Genomic DNA, 13,846 nt, shown 5'->3' with positions numbered 1-13,846 from the left:
CTAGACTCCCCCACCAGGAAACATCATCTCCACATCCACTCTATCTCGGCCTTTCAATATTTGATAGGTTTCAATGAGATCCTCCCTCTTTCTTCTAAATTCCAGCAAGTTCAGATCCAGAGCCATCAATCGCTCCTCATACAATAAGCCTTTCAATCCTGGAATTATTCTCGTGAACCTCCTCTGGACCCTCTCCAATGTTAGCACATCTCTTTTAAACAAGGGGGCCAAGACTGCTCATGATATTCCAAGTGAGGTTTCGCCAGTGGTTTATGAAGCTTCAGCATCACCCTCTTGCCTTTGTATTCTCGCCCTCTCAAAATGAATGACGGTTTCATTGTGCCGTTGTAGTTGCTGCTTGTGTTCTGCTGATCATGTTGGGCGTGCTTTGTTGGGACTGGAATCGGTCCGAGTTGCGTTGGATGTTAACATAATCCACATGTGTTTCAATGTACGCATGATAAATAAATTATTTGAATCATATCCTGCAATTTCCACACTCACCTGGTTGTGGCACTAGGGTTAATCACAAGATTAATCCTTCTCTATTCTGTAAACGGTTTCTACAGGACCTCAATAATTTATCTATCATTGGTACTGGTGTTCCCAGGGAAAGGGAATAAAGAACTGGATTCAAGGTGAGAAATGGACTGAGAGCTAAATTCTTCACTGAGAGGTCGTTGGGATCAGAAGTGGAAAGAGTAGGCAATTTCAAGTTCCTGGGTGTCAATATCTCTGAGGATCTCTCCTGGATCCAACACATCCAACAGCTGCAAAGAAGGCACAACAGTGGCTATATTTCATTAGGAGTTTGAGAAGATTTGGTATGTCACCAAAGATACCCACAAACTTCTACAGATGTCCCGTGGAGAGCATTCTAACTGGTTGCATTACAGTACTGTCTGGTATGAGGGAGGGACGCTACAGCACAGGAACGATATAAGCTGCAGAGAGTTGTAAACTTCGTCTGCTCCAGTGTGGGCACCAGCCTCCAAGACATCTTCAAGGAGCGACGTCTCAAAACGGCAGCGTCCATCGTCAAGGATCCCCATCACACAGGTCATGCCTTGTTCTCCTTGCTACCATCAGGAAGGAGGTACCGAAGCCTGAAGGCACACACTCAGCGATTCAGCCATAGCTTCTTCCCATCTGCCATCTGATTTCTGATTGTACATTGAACCCATGTTTTTATATCTATTTTTGCACCACTTATTTAATTTAACTATTTCATATACTGTATATACGCACATACATAATAATATAAAACAACATTAATTACACTAAATATATATATTCTTGTTTTTTCTATTATTATGTATTGCATTATATTGCTGCTGCTAAGACAACAAATTTCAGTATAATTGCCAATGATTCTGACTAGTGTGAGGAGTGACTTGCCAGAGGAAGAGATAGCGGCAAATGCAGCTGATGCATTTTGGAGACACTGAGACAGGTACATGGAAAGGAATATTTCGGAGAGGTGGGGGCCAAATGCCGGCACCTGGGACTAGCTTGGATAGACATCTTGGTTGGCATAGACGAGTTGGGTCAAGGAGCCTATTTCTGTATGACTCTGTTCACTCAAACTGGAGAAAAAACATTTGGCATGATGTTGAGAACATGATAGGAAAATCGAGGGCTACGTGGGTGGAAAGGATTAAATGATCTTAGAGTAAGTTAAAATGTTGGTGCAGCATTGTGGGCTGAAGGGCCTGTACTATACCGTAATGTTCTGTTTTCTAAAGGCCATGCTTCAGAAGCACACAGAATCCCAGTATAAATGTAGGGTGTTGACCACAAACTGTCCCCTCAGTAAACCACCTGCCCCATCTGTGGAAAGGTATGGGGCCCACATCGGCCTCAGCCCACATCGCCCCACATCTTTGCACCCCTGGGAGTACAGAGGACTATCACTGACGCACTAGAGGCCACTTACAGTGGCCAGTTAGACTACCAATCCAAGTCATCAGCCTTTCAAAGGGACTAGTGAAGAAGATAGATCAATGCCGGCCAGGGCACCAGTGAACTCCTCTTTTCTTCAAGATGATTCTGGTGTCTCATCTCTGGAGGAGACATGTATTAATAGATGAAGATTAGCTTTATTTGTCACATATGCATTAAAATATTCAGAAATTGCATCAAATAAAACCAGTAAGGATCGTGCTGAGCAGCCAGTGCCAATACAGCATGGCCACAGCTCACTAACTTGAACCAGTAGGTCCTGGGAGTCTGGGAGGAAACCAGAGCACCTGGAAGAAACCTGCATGGGTACGGGGAGAATGTACAAACTCCTTACGGACAGTGCTGGGAATTGAACCTAGGGCACTGGTGTTAGCGTTATGTTAACCGCTCTCAGAAGTGTAGCTTATACAGGCAAGTGTAAAGTTGACAGTGCCCTCCCCCACATAAGCCAAGGCTGAGCCTCGGGCACTATTAATGCAATCAATTAATGAATTCATTATTTACGTACCTTCTTGTAACCCCCAGCAATCTGGCCGTTCCAAAAACTCCCTTCTGGACAGTGCTGTGGGGATTTTAATTCATTCACTCATTCTAGTCCTCTGAAAATGAATGCTCATTCATTTCAAGAGGACTAGAATATAAAAGCAAGGATGTAATTCTGAAACTTTATAAGGCATTGGTGAAGCCACACTTGGAGTATTGTGAGCAGATTTGGGCTCCTTATTTAAGAAAGGAATTTAGAAGAATGAGAGTGGATCTCATTGAAACCTATTGAATGTTGAAACACCTAGAAAGAGTGGATGTGGAGAGGATGTTTCCTATGGAAGGGAAGTCTAGGACCAAAGGGCACAGCCTCAGAATAGAGGGACATCTATTTAGAACAGAGATAAGGGGAAGTTTATTTAGCCATAGGGTGGTGAGTCTGTGGAATTTGTTGGCACAGGTGGCTGCAGAGGCCAGGTCATTGGATGCATTTAAAGTGGAGGATGACAGGTTCTTGATTAATCAGGGCGTGAAAGGTTACGGAGAGAAGGCAGGAGCATGGCATTGAGAAGAAAATAGATCAGCCATAATGAAATGGCAGAGCGGATTTGATGGGCAGATTCTGCTCCCATGTCTCATGCTCTTAAAACAAAAACTTGACAACATCTTAAAATCTTCTTCCCCTGGGTAATCTAATCAATCATTCTAGTTCACCTCTTCACCCCACTATCTATTTCCCCAGTCACTGCACTACACTGTAGATACCAAACCGTTTTAACGCTGTTCACATTGTAAATCATCATCATCATCAGGTGCCGTGCCCAGTTTGAGCTTTGACTGCTATGGCCAACACACTCCTGTTTCGGGTCAAGTGGATCAGTTCACTGGTATTCATTTCCAGTTCTCTGGCTGCTGCCTCCATCATCATCATGATGATGATGGAAACATTGTAAATACATGCTGGTATTTATGTATTTATGCACATTTTACTCCATATCTGTACTTTAACCTCTAACTTTATTTATATATTTATTTTATTCTTTATAATTGATGAATGTTGCTTTTTTGTTGCATGTCACACTAACATACTTCAGCAAATCTGTAACACATGTAAACATATACACAGTGGCCACTTTATCCGGTACACCTTCTCGTTAATGCAAACATCTAATTAGCCAATCACGTGGCAGCAACTCAATGCATAGAAACATGCAGACATGGTCAAGAGGTTCAGTTGTTGTTCAGATCAAACATCAGAATGGGGAAGAAAGCAGATCTAAGTGATTTTGACCGTGGGATAATTGTTCATCCCAGATCAGGTAGTTTGAGGCTGTCAGAAACTCCTGAACCCTTGGTGTTTTCACACACAACAGTTTCTAGCGCTTACAGAGAGTGGTGTGAAAAAAATTTAAAAAAAAACATCCAGTGAGCAGCAGTTCTGTGGGTGAAAACAACTTGTTAATGAGAGAGGTCAGAGGAGAATAGTCTGACTGGTTCAAGCTGACAGGAGGGCAACGATAACTAAAAATAATTACTTATTATAACAGTGGTGTGCAGAAGAGCATCTTTGAACACACAACACATCAAACCTCGGATGGGCTACAGCAGCAGAAGACCACGAACGTACACTCAGTGGCTACTTTATTAGGTACAGAAAGGGCCTAATGAAGTGACCATTGAGTCTATATGGTGCATAAAGTTGACTCTTGATACAGAATTTCTTCTTGAAAGTACTTTCTTCCAATTACAGTAATTCAACAGAATAAACCAACTTGCTGTCTTTTTCACACTGATTGTCATTTCGAGTATAATTTCCAAACAGTGTATTTTTTAAATATAGAATTTTTGATTGGGTACTTTGTGTAATTATTAGATTAGATTATGAGGACACGCTCCTTTATTGTCATTTAGTAATGCATGCATTAAGAAATGATACAATGTTCCTCCAGTGTGATATCACAGAAACACAAGCCAGACCAAGACTGAAAAACTGACAAAAACCACGTAATTATAACATATAGTTACAACAGTGCAACAATACCATAACTTGATAGAAGAACAGACCATGGACACGGAAAAAAAAGTCTCTCGAAAGTCCCAACATCTCACGCAGATGGTAGAAGGAAGAAAACTCTCCCTGCCATGAACCTCCAGTGCCGCAAACTTGCCGATGCAACATCCTGGAAGCACCCGACCACAGTCCGACTCTCAGTCCGTCCGAAAACTTCGAGCCTCCGACCAGCCCTCTGACACCGAGCACCATCATTATGGACCTTAATCTGTAAGGGAATTGAGGGCAACAGGGCATCGGGCAAGAAAGCGCAGCTGAGGCCTGTGACACCTTGAAGTGCCAGCTGTGAGATCAGGGTTCAGTGCCTGCCGCTGTCTAAGGAGCTTGTAACTGCGTGGGTTCTCCCTGTAACTGCGCTGGGTTTCCTCCTACATTCCAAAAACATGCGGGCTCAGGTGAGTAAGTAGTGGGCATACTATGCCAGTGCGGGAAGCATGGTGACACTTGTTGCTTGCCCCCATACTGGGACCGTGTTAGTTAATGACGCAAATAATTCATTTCACTGTTTGTTTCCATGTACGTGTGACAAATAAAGCTAATCGTTAAGTGTTTGTGCACAGCCCCAGCAGTGCTTGTCAAGTGATATACTGTAAATCCCCCAGTAGGTCAAGAGCCAGGCCCTTGGACTTTAGGATTCTGACTCTCCGCTCTGCATCTACAGGAATTTTGCCTTTGAAGCCCGGTCCTGCTCAGAGAGACTGGGGGTGGCAGAAGAGACCACTATTGGATCTGGAGGTCCCTGGAGAGGAGGAGTGGGTGGTGACATATGGAGGTTACTCACTCCATCCAGCCTTTGCATCTGGCCTCCATCATATGCCCACTTCTTGGGGACACTTCTAGTGTTGACAGAAACATGGACGGTGAGGAGGAGGTGTACGGCAGTGAGATAGGTCAGCTGGTTGAGTGATCTCGCAACAACCAGGGAATAGGTTGTGGGCTTCAGGAAGGGGAAACCAGGTGAACATGCTCCATAAACACAAGAGCTTCTGCTGATTCTGGAAATGTGGAGCAACACACACAAAATGCCGGAGGAACTCAGCAGAGAGGACACCTTCTCTAGAGGAGTAAACAATCCTGATGAAGGGTCTCGGCCCAAAGTGTCAACCATTTATTCCCCTCCAGTAGATGCCGCCTGGCTTGCTGAGTTCCTCCGCTACTTTAAGTGTGACGAACATGCTCCAGTCTTCATTGGAGGGCCTGCAGTGAAAAGGATACTCCTGGGTGTCAACATCTCAGGGGATCTATCCTGGGCACTGCAACATAGATGCAACCACTCAGAAGGCATGCCAGTGTCATTACTTAGAAACTTGAGGAGATTCAGCATGTGGCAAAGACTATGACCTTCCACAGATATACAGTGGTAACAATTCCAGCTGATTGCATCATGGCCTGGAGTGGGAACTCCAGTGCACAAGGGTACAAGAAGTACAGAGAGAGGTAGGTGCAGTTCCTTCACAGGTACAACTCTCGCTACTATAAAGGGACATCAACAAAAGGCGCATCTTAGGAAGATAGCATCCATCATCAGGGTCCCCCGTCATCCGGTCTCTGATGCTGCTATCGGGCAGAATGAGGGGAAGGGGAAGTGTACAACATTCCTTCAGTCCTAATGAAGGGTCTCAGCCTGACATGTCAACTATTTATTCCCCTCTATAGATGCTGCCTGACCTGTTGAGTTCCCTCAGCATTTTGTGTTTGTTGCTCCAGAAGGGGTCTAACTAGAGGAGTTTGAAAATGATTCCCCTACTTCTGTACTTAACCCAACCCGCCCCCTCCACCAATTACTGAAGGGTGGTACCCCGTTTCCTAACTATTGTCTACCTGAGTTGACGCATTCAAGGATCAATGGACTTGTACTCCAAGTTCCAATTGTCATAGAATTATACAATATGGAAACTGTCTCTTTTGTCCAATCCATCTATGCCAACTGTGTTTCCCACAGAAGCTGCTCAGCGCATTGGATTCCCCCAGCAGATTATTTGTTTCTCTATATCCTTTCCAGTTTAAGGATGTCTTTCTTACAATAGGGCGACCAAAACTGTACACACAGTCTGCCGAAGGAACTCAGCAGGTCAAGCATCATTCGTGGAAGGGAAGGAATGGAGGACATTTCAGGTCAGCACCCTGTCACCCTACCCAAAAATGTATACAATTCCTCTCTGCATCTTAAAAGGAAGCTTCTACTTTACCCCCCCCCATCTTCTTATTCTGCCTCTTCCTCCTTCCTCTCCAGTCCTGATGGAGGGTCACAGCCCAAAACATCGACTGTTTATTCCCCTCCATAGATATTGCCTGACCTGATGATTGCTCCTGACTTACTTCAAAATCCCAACATTGGCTGGTGTTCGCTTCTAAATAAAATATTGATGGTAGATGGTGAATTGCTTTTGCTGACGACAGCTTATTTTAAACTAATGATTATGGACTTGCTGGAGTTTTTCACTGCCTTTGATAAAGAGCTGTACTCAGTATTGATTGCATAAATTCTCTCTCATAAATCGACAGACTTAATTTTAGAATCTGCTTCCCCACATCTGCGGCAATTATTAACCACGTGAGCTAATCACATTTTCCTGACTCTAGCACTGAAATATTTGCCGCTGATTGCCTCTTTAGCAAGCAACAGTTTTGTAGAGGACCCTTCAGCAATATTCTGCAAATCAACAGTTTTCTAAATGGTTTTTTTATTTGGATTTTAAAACCAAGTTGAAGAGATTGTTCATTTCTAGGCAGCCACTGGGAGCAGTTTCAAAAATACCCCATTGCACAGCAAATGTAATCAACATAAAGCATTCACAATAACATGATTATGGCCTGCATATTTATTTAAGTATTTATCAGACTATGTTCTTAGATTCCCATGGCGCTATTTTGAAGAATAGGGTGGTTCTCTCTACGTTTTGGGGCCAATATTTATCCCTCACATGACATCACTAAAACGGGTTGTTATTGTACCACGTCAGATCAATTGTGGGAACATGTCGGGAGCGCAGGAGACCCAATCGATTCACCACTCGATCAGTCAGCCCACAACAATTAGCTCAGTGTTATTCTGGAGAGCTTCTTGTCCACAAATTAGTTACAAAAATAAAGGATCTGGTCACTAACTTCTGGAAGAAGGGTGATCTGGTTCAATGGTGCTGAGGTGGAGGTGGTTGACACCATTAAGTTCCTAGGTATAAATATCAGCAGTAGCCTGCTCTGGTCCAATCTTGTGGACACAATGGCCAAGAACGCTCACCATTGCCTCTACTTCCTCAGAAGGCTAAGGAAATTCAAGATGTCCCCAATGAATAATTAAAATATAGCGTGGATGTGAGTGGTAAGTTTTTTTACACAGAGCACGGTAAGTGTGTGGAAATCCCTGGCAAGGGTTGGGGGGGGGGTAAGGGCAGATACATGAGGGATATTTACTATAACACAAACTAGAGAAAATTTGCAGATGCTGGAAATCTGAGCATCTGTAACAAGTTCTTAGGTAGGCCCATGAATGAAAGGAAAATGGAGGGCTATGTGGGAGGGAAGGGTTAAGTTGATCTTGGAATAGGTTAAATAGTCAGCCCAACATTTCTTAAATGTATCTGCCTCTACCACCACACCTGGCAGTGTGTTCCACACACTCATCACTCTGTATGTAAAAATACCTACCTCCGACATGCCCCCTTTACTTTCCTCCAATCGCCTTAAAATTATGCCCCCTCATATTAGCCATTTCCATCCTGGGAAAAGGGTTGTCCACTCTATCTATGCCTCTTGTCATCTTATACACCTCGATCAAGTCACCTCTCATCCTCCTTCTCTCCAAGGAGAACAGCCTGATCTTGCTCAACCTACCCTCATTGGACAGAAGCGGGGCCCAAAATATGCTCAAAATTGGCCAAAGATAATGCAACTGACCTTTGTGGATGCTGTTGTAGTGAGGGGAAGACCACAGTATGAACTGACAAGGGTATCAACTCAGAACAAACCCACACTGAACTCAATGAATGTTAAATTGTTAAATACATAAATAAACAAATTGCTGAGGTCCACGCTACCTACAGACCGTAAGCCCAATATTGCACTCTTCCCTTGGCAGTGGTCATATTACTGGATCACTAACCCAGGGTCAGGAGTTCTAACCCCACCGGGCAGCTGAGGAACTTAAATGCAATTATTCCAGTAAAACTTTTAAAAATTCTTTAACTGCCAATCTTTCCAATTTCAGTATATTTCTAAACCCCAGTCATATTTGGTTTTCACCAGGGATTACTACATTAGATTTGAATCTTCACTCAGTTTTTTGTAAAAAAAAGCTGCAGATGCTGGAAACCTGAAATAAAAACTGAAAATGCTGGAAACACTCAGGAAGTCAGGAAGCATCTATGGATGAAGGAGAGAAAGAAAGCTAACATTTTATGTCCAAGCCCCTCTATTTAGTGGTTTCAATTAACTTGTTTGTCATTCCTCACCATTTTTTATTAATGCTTCTTCCCCTCTGCCATCAGATCTTTGAATGGACATTGAACCCATGAACACTACTTTACTACATTTTTATTTTGTATTTTTGCACTAATTTAATGTAACCATTTAATTAACTAATTAATAAACAAACAAACAAATAAATAAATAATATATATACTTACTGTAATTCACTGTTTTTTCTCTGTTATTATGTATTACATTGTACTGCTGCTGCAAAGATAACAAATTTGACAACATATTCCAGTGATACTAAACCTGACTGTGACCATATGAAGCACTCTGTGTGGATGCATCACAGCTTGGGCTGGCAACTGCTCTGCACAAGATGGCAAGAAACTGTGGGCTCACAGAAACCAGCCTCCTCTCCATGGACTCTCTGTATACTTCTTGCTTCGTTGGTAAAGCAGCCAACATAATCAGAGACCCCAGCTACCCTAGACTTTCTCTCTTCTCCACTCTCCCATCGGGCAGAAGGTATAAAAGCTTACGAACGAAATAATGAAAAAACAAAGTCACCAGGGGATTGTTGGAATTGCAATAAATTCCACTTGTCACCTGCTCACTCCCTCACCTCCACAGTTCATACCCCTCAGGTCTTTTAAACAAAGTCTCAATCTACACTTCTCACTGCCTTGGTAAAGCAGCTAACATAATCAAAAGCATCCTGGACATTCTCTGTTCCTCTCCCTCCCATTGGGCCGAAGATACAAAATCCTGAAAGCACATACCATCTGGATTGAGGATAGCGGCTGCCCCGCTGTTAGAAGACTTGAACGGTCCCTGGTACAGGAAGGTGGACTTTTGACCTTGCAGTCCGCCTCAGTATGGCCTTGCACATTTTTTATCTGCCTGCACCACATTTTCTCTGTAAATGTTGATGAAATGTTATTGATGAAATGATCTGTGTGGATGGCATTTCACGGTACATGTGACAATAATAAAGCAATCTAACTTACAGGGCTGGCATCCACACCTTGGAACCCAAACATAACACGGGCACGGGGAGTGGTTTCTTGAGCCTGTTTTGGTACATTGAGATTATAACTAATTTGTGACTCCCTCCTCCCACCTTATATCTCTCAATGGCTTTGGTTAACAAAAGAACTATCAATCTTCAATTTAAAATTAATGGTTGAGCCAGCGTTTGTGTAAAGGTCACATAACAGAAATTGCAGAGAGTTGTGAACACAACTCAGTCCATGATGGAAACAAGCCTCCCCTCCACTGCAACACACACACAACGCTGGAGGAACTCAGCAGGCCAGGCAGCAGCTATGGAAAAGAGTAAACAGTCGATGTTTTGGGCCGAGACCCTTCAGCAGGGCCCTGCACTGACTGTCTACACTTCTTACTGCCTAGGAAAACAGCCAATGTAACTCTCACCCTGATCATTCTCCCTTCTGTCCTCATATTCATCCTTATTTATCGCATATACATCGAAGCATACAGTGACATGAGCCATTTGCACCAACAACCAACACAACCCCAAAGGATTGTGCAGATGTTGGAAATCCAGAACATCACACAAAATGCTGGAGGAACACAGCAGTTCAGTAGCATCTATGGAAATGAATAAACAGTCGACAGTTTGGGCCAGGACCATTCTTAGATTAGATTATGAGAACACTCAGTCCTCTTTTATTGTCATTTAGAAATGCATTAAGAAATGATACAATGTTTCTCTGGAGTGATATTACAGAAAACAGGACAAACCAAAGACTAACACTGACAGAACCACATAATTATAACATATATTTACAGCAGTGCAAAGCAGTACCATAATTTGAAAAAGAACAAACCATGGGCATGGTAAAAAAAAGTCTCAAAAGTCCCCGAGTTGATCGATTCCTGAGTCCCCAATAGCAGGCGGCAAAAGGGAGAAGCTCCCTGCCATAAACCTCCAGGCACCGTCAACTTGCCGATGCCTTGGAAGCAGCCAACCACAGCCGACACTGAGTCCACCTGTCCGAAAACTTCGAGCCTCTGACCAGCCCCTCCGATACAGCCTCCTGAGCGCCATCCCCTGCCGAGCACCTTTGACCTCGTCCCGGCCGCTGAAACAAGCAAAGCCGGGGATTCGGGGCCTTCTGCTCCGGAGATTCCAGTTACCACACAGTATCAGCGGCAGCGAAATGGGCATTTCAGAAGTTTTCCAGATGTTCCTCCGTACTCTCACGTCTGTCTCCATCAAATCAGGATTGTGCACGGTCTCCTACTTGACAGATTACAGATATTCATCACAGGAAAGGCCGCGCGCGCTGCTGTCACGTTGCCATCTTCTCCTTCTTTAGGACTAGAAAGGAGGGGGAAGACTCCAGAATAAAAGGGTAGGGGGAGGGGAAAGAGGACAAGGAGGAAGGTGATAGATGAAGCCAGGTGCGTGGGAAAGGTAAAGGGCTGGAGAAGAATGAATCTGATAGGAGAGGAGAGTGGATCACGAGAGAAAGGGAAGAAGGAGGGGCACTAGGGGGAGGTGATGGTAAGAGGTCAGAGTGGGAAACAGAAGAAGAAGGAAGGGGAAAGGTAAAGGAAGACCAGAAGGAGAAATTGATGTTCATTCCATCAGGTTGGAGGCTACCTAGACGGAATATGAGGTGTTGCTCCTCCACCCTGAAATTAGCCTCATCGTGGCAGAAGAGGAGACCATGGACTGACATATTGAAATAGGAATGAGATAAGGATTAAGATGATTGGCCACCAGGAAATTCCGCTTTTGGCGGATGGAGTGGAGGTGTTCGACAAAGCAGTCCCCCAATTTATGTCAGGTCTCACCGGTGTAGAGGAGGCCACATCAGAAGTGTCAAATCAACAGGTTCCCAGCTGAAGTGTTGCCTCACCCGCAAGGACTAGTTGAGGCCCCAAATGGAGGTGAGTGAAAAGGTGAATGGGCAGGTGTAACATTTCTCTCACTTGCAGAGATATGTTCCAGAGGGAGATTAGTAGGGAAGGATGAATGGACAAGGGAATCACAGAGGGAGCGATCCTTGTGGAAAACAGAGAGTGGGGATGAAGTGAAGATCTGTTTGGTGGTAGGATTGCATTGAAGTTGGTGGAGGTTGCACAGAATGACGTGTTGGATACAGAGGCTCAGAAGGAGGAGGTGAGAACAAGAGGAACTCTATCCCTGTTATGTCAGCAGGAGGAAAGGCTGAGCGCAGATGTCTGGGAAATGGAGGAGATGCGGGTGAGGGCAGCATCAGTGGTGGAGGAATTGAAGAAGGAAGACATCTCTGATGTCCTGGAAAGGAAAGCCTCATCCTTGGAACAGATGGTGGAGGCAAAGGAATTGAGGAAAGAAAATAGCACTTTTGCACGTGACATGTTGGAAAGAGGTATAATCAAGATAACCGTGGGGATCAGTATGTTTACAAAAGACGTTGGTAGACAGGTTGTCTCCAGTGATGGAGACAGAGAGATTGAGAAAGGAGAAAGCGATATTAGAAATGGACCAAGTGAATTTAAGAGCAGGGTGGAAGCTGGAGGCAAAGTTGATGAAATCGATGAGCTCAGTATTGGTGCATGAGGCGTGAAGCATCTATGTAGTGCAGAAAAAGTTGGGAAACATTACCAGGGAAGGCTCAAAACTTTGACTGTTCCTTGTAGCCCACTAACTGGGGCCAGCGTGGGTCCTCATGTTTACCCGCTGAGGTTGAGGAAGTGGGAGGAGCCGAAGAAGTAATTGTTGAGGTTGAGGAGCAGTCCTGCCAGAGGGAGGAGGGTGGTGGAGGAGAGGAGCCGGCTGGGTCTTTGGTCGAGAAAGAAGTGGAGAGCTTCAAGGCCATTTTGGTGGGGGAAGAAGGATACAGGGACTGGACAGGGACAGGGTGAAAATGAGGCAGTCAGAGCCAGTGAATTGAAGGTCATTGAGAAGATCGAGAGATTGTGAAGTATCAGAGATGTAGGTGGGAAGGAACTGAACCAAGGGGGACAGAATGGAGTTGAGCTATATGGATATGAGTTCAGTGGGGCAGGATCAGGCAAAGACAATGAGTCTGCCTGGATGGTCAGATTAATAATTCTTGGGTAGGAGCTAGAAATAAGCAGTAAGGGAACTATGAGTTTGGTGGCAGTGGATGGGAGAGCTCTAGATTTGAAGAGGTTAGTGATGGTGCAGGAGACAGTGGCCTGATGGTCTGGAGTGGGGTCCATTTCAAGGGGTAAGTAAGAGGAGGTGTCTGAGAGTTACACCTAAGGGAGTGCTGGGAGCAGCCTGCAGGTGGTGCCACACATTCTGGCGCCAATACAGCATGCCCACAGCGTGCCCACAGTGCTCCGCAGAACAATATACCATGCCCACAGCGCGCCCACTGCGCTCTGCAGAACAATACAGCATGCCCACAGCGCTCTGCAGAACAATACAGCATGCCCACAGTGCTCTGCAGAATACAGCATGCCCACAGCGCTCTGCTGAACAATATACCATGCCCACTGCACTCTGCAGAACAATACAGCATGCCCACAGCACTCTGCAGAACAATATACCATGCCCACAGCGCTCTGCAGAACAATACAATGTGCCCACAGCGTTCTGCAGAAAAATACAGCGTGCCCACAGCGCTCTGCAGAACAATATACCATGCCCACAGCATGCCCACTGCACTCTGCAGAAAAATACAGCGTGCCCACAGCGCTCTGCAGAACAATACAGCATGCCCACAGTGCTCTGCAGAATACAGCGTGCCCACAGTGCTCTGCTGAACAATATACCATTCCCACAGCGCTCTGCAGAACAATACAGCATGCCAACAGCGCTCTGCAGAACAATACGATGTGCCCACAGTGCTCTGCAGAAAAATACAGCATGCCCACAGCGCTCTGCAGAACAATATACCATGCCCACAGCATGCCCACTGCATTCTGCAGAAA

The sequence above is a fragment of the Mobula birostris genome, chromosome 23, assembly GCF_030028105.1.
Source record: "Mobula birostris isolate sMobBir1 chromosome 23, sMobBir1.hap1, whole genome shotgun sequence".
Taxonomy (NCBI): domain Eukaryota; kingdom Metazoa; phylum Chordata; class Chondrichthyes; order Myliobatiformes; family Myliobatidae; genus Mobula; species Mobula birostris.
This window is presented reverse-complemented; position numbering follows the sequence as displayed.